Source organism: Pezoporus flaviventris, unplaced genomic scaffold, assembly GCF_033815535.1.
Source record: "Pezoporus flaviventris isolate CSIRO_AGI_PZ_B2104156 unplaced genomic scaffold, CSIRO_AGI_Pfla_v1 ptg000259l, whole genome shotgun sequence".
Lineage (NCBI taxonomy): Eukaryota > Metazoa > Chordata > Aves > Psittaciformes > Psittacidae > Pezoporus > Pezoporus flaviventris.
Window position 1 is genome coordinate 365,214 of NW_026892806.1, and position 3,476 is coordinate 368,689.

Here is a 3,476-nt window from a genome sequence, read left to right on the forward strand (position 1 = left end):
CTTGTAATACAATAGAATCATTGATCATGAAACTGATCTGGTTTATGTTCCCAGTGTGGTCACCACCTTTATACTTTGGGAGGTATATGATGGAGGTGCTTAGCAATTACACATCTTTTTTCTCCTTCTCAGGTGCTCAACCTGTGAAGGAGACATCCTTTTACCCTCCTAGTCGTCCCCCCAGACCATTTACATTTGAGAGTTTTGAATTTTTTGAATGGCCTTTTAATGCTGTTGAGACTTGTTTGCTGATGGTGATGGGAATCACCATGCTAACACGCATACAGAGTGTGTTTTGCCCACTACTGATTTCAAGAGTTAAGCAGATTCAGGTTTGGGTCTTGTCTGGGGTCAAACGACGATGTAGGAGGACCGAGAGATTTTCCCAGAGGCTGGACAGCCATGAGTGGCAGGGTGTGTGGGATAGTATGGGCAAGTATCTAGGTCAGTGGGCCCCTCCAGTACTTTGGAATTTCACTACCGAACAACTGCAAAATCCAGAAGAATTAGTAAAACACTTAAATGAGGTGTGTGGTCATTCTGGCCATACCAGAGATGGACAAATCACGGCAACGTGCTGGGGCTTGGCCTATGCTTACAGGGCCTTGTTCAACACTATCCAGCACCTTCAAAAGGAAAAGAATGTCGGCGGATTTGAGGGCAAAGTGACAGTCGCTACTCAAACTTTGGCTGCAATGAACTGCGCAGCTACCCCAGCGGCAAGTACAGCAGCTGCTCAAACTTCAACTGCAACAGACAGCACGGTTACCCCAGCTCCAAGCACGGTGGCTACACCACCCCCAGCAACAAGTACAGTCGCTACTCAAACCACAGTGATAATCACTGCAGCCAAACCAGAGGACCAATTCGTACCAATATCAGTTGCCCCTGTACGCAAGAGAACAAGCAAAAAGGAGGCAAAAAGGGTGAAGCGAGATGAAGAACCAATGAATTCACCACCCGGTCCAGAATCTGATCAGGAGTCATCATCACATGACGAAGAAGAAGAAGAAGAGGTAACTTCTCGACCTCGGACCTCAACCGAGCTGAGGAATATGCGAAAAGATTTTACCCGTCAACCAGGGGAGCACATCATCACCTGGTTACTCCGATGCTGGGACAATGGGGCCGATGGTCACGAACTAGAAGGTACAGAAGCCAAGCAGCTGGGATCACTTGCTAGAGAAGGGGGAATTGACAAAGCAATTGCAAGAGAGAAAAAGTCCCTCAGCCTTTGGAGGAGGCTCTTGGCAGCTGTGAAAGAAAGGTTTCCGTACAAGGACGATGTTACGAGTCGTTCGGCCAAGTGGACTACTATAGACAAAGGCATCCAGTCTCTGAGGGAATCGGCCATCGTAGAGATGATCTATCACATCAAGCCGAATAACGGGGATACACCTATAGATCCAGATGAAGTTGAATGTACACGACCCATGTGGCAAAAACTTACACGGAATGCACCGTCATCATATGCCCATTCATTGGCAACAGTAACCTGGAATGACATAGTACCACTAACAGTGGATGAAATGGTTCATAAACTCCGAGAGTTCGAAGACAATCTCACTCCTTCCATCATCTCAGCTGTGAAAAAACTGTCCCAGGACCTCGACAAATTGAGGGACGATGTATCTGATTTATCCAGCTCCTCACGTGTACCAACACACATCTCAGCTATTAACAAAAGGCGTCCTATTGTTCAAGAGAGGAGATACAGGAGGTATACACCACGGGGTACCCTATGGTTTTACCTGCTGGATCACGGAGAAGACATGACAAAGTGGGATGGAAAACCTACTTCAGCTTTGGAGGAACGGGTGAGTGAACTGAAGAGGGGAGCAAGGGCCAAGACTGATCGTCCCATGAGAGCTACGGCTTCAGTCTCTGGTGAGCAGTTTCCCAGATGGAGTGGAAGAGCTGATTTTACTCCAGCTCCTGTGATAATGAAGAATAATCCCTTTCAACACGACTTAAGTGTCCAATGCTGTGACGACCATTAGAGGGGCCCTGCCTCCAGCCAGGTGGAGGTAGGGGACAATCGGATTTACTGGACTGTGTGGATCAGATGGCCTGGCACATCAGTCCCACAGAAGTATAAGGCTCTAGTAGATACCGGTGCACAGTGTACCCTGATGCCATCAAGCTGTCAAGGGGTGGAACCCATCTATATTTCTGGAGTAACAGGAGGATCCCAAGAGTTGACTGTGCTGGAGGCTGAAATCAGCCTGACTGGGAGGGAGTGGCAAAAGCACCCTATTGTGACTGGTCCAGAGGCTCCATGCATCCTCGGCATAGACTACCTCAAGAGAGGGTACTTCAAAGACCCAAAAGGGTACCGGTGGGCTTTTGGTATTGCTGCTTTGGAGACTGAGGAAATTGAGCAGCTGTCCACCTTGCCTGCTCTCTCAGAAGATCCCTCTGCTGTGGGGTTGCTGAAAGTTGAAGAACAACAAGTGCCAATTGCGACCACAACAGTGCACCGGCGGCAATATCGCACCAACCGAGACTCCCTGATTCCCATCCATCAGCTGATCCGTAGACTGGAGAGTCAGGGGGTGATCAGCAGGACCCGCTCACCCTTCAATAGCCCCATATGGCCAGTGCGAAAGTCTAATGGAGAATGGAGACTAACAGTAGACTATCGTGGCCTGAATGAAGTCACACCACCATTGAGTGCTGCCGTACCGGACATGCTAGAACTTCAGTATGAACTAGAGTCAAAGGCAGCCAAGTGGTATGCCACGATTGATATTGCCAATGCATTTTTCTCCATTCCTTTGGCAGCAGAGTGCAGGCCACAGTTTGCTTTTACTTGGAGGGGTGTCCAGTTCACTTGGAACCGACTGCCCCAGGGGTGGAAACACAGCCCTGTAAAAGGCTGTACTGGCAGCCTATGAAGGGGTTCGAGCTGCTTCGGAAGTGATTGGCACTGAAGCAATGGAAGCAGAGCAACTGGCAACGCAGAGGTAAACCCATCTGGGCTCTGCACTGTGGAAAGATATTGCTGCCAGGGTGCAGAACCTGGTGGTGAAGGTACGTCATGTAGATGCCCATGTACCCAAGAGTCGGGCCACTGAGGAACACCAGAACAACCAACAAGTGGATAAAGCGGCTAAGATTGAAGTGGCTCAGATGGACTTAGATTGGCAACATAAAGGTGAATTATTTTTGGCCCGGTGGGCCCATGACACTTCAGGCCATCAGGGCAGAGATGCAACATATAGATGGGCCCGTGACCGAGGGGTGGACTTAACAATGGACACTATTGCCCAGGTTATTCATGAGTGTGAAACGTGCTGCAATTAAACAAGCCAAGCGGTTAAAGCCTCTTTGGTATGGAGGACGATGGTTGAAGTATAAATATGGGGAGGCCTGGCAGATTGACTATATCACACTGCCACCAACCCGCCAAGGCAAGCGCCACGTGCTTACCATGGTGGAAGCAACCACCGGGTGGCTGGAAACATACGCTGTGC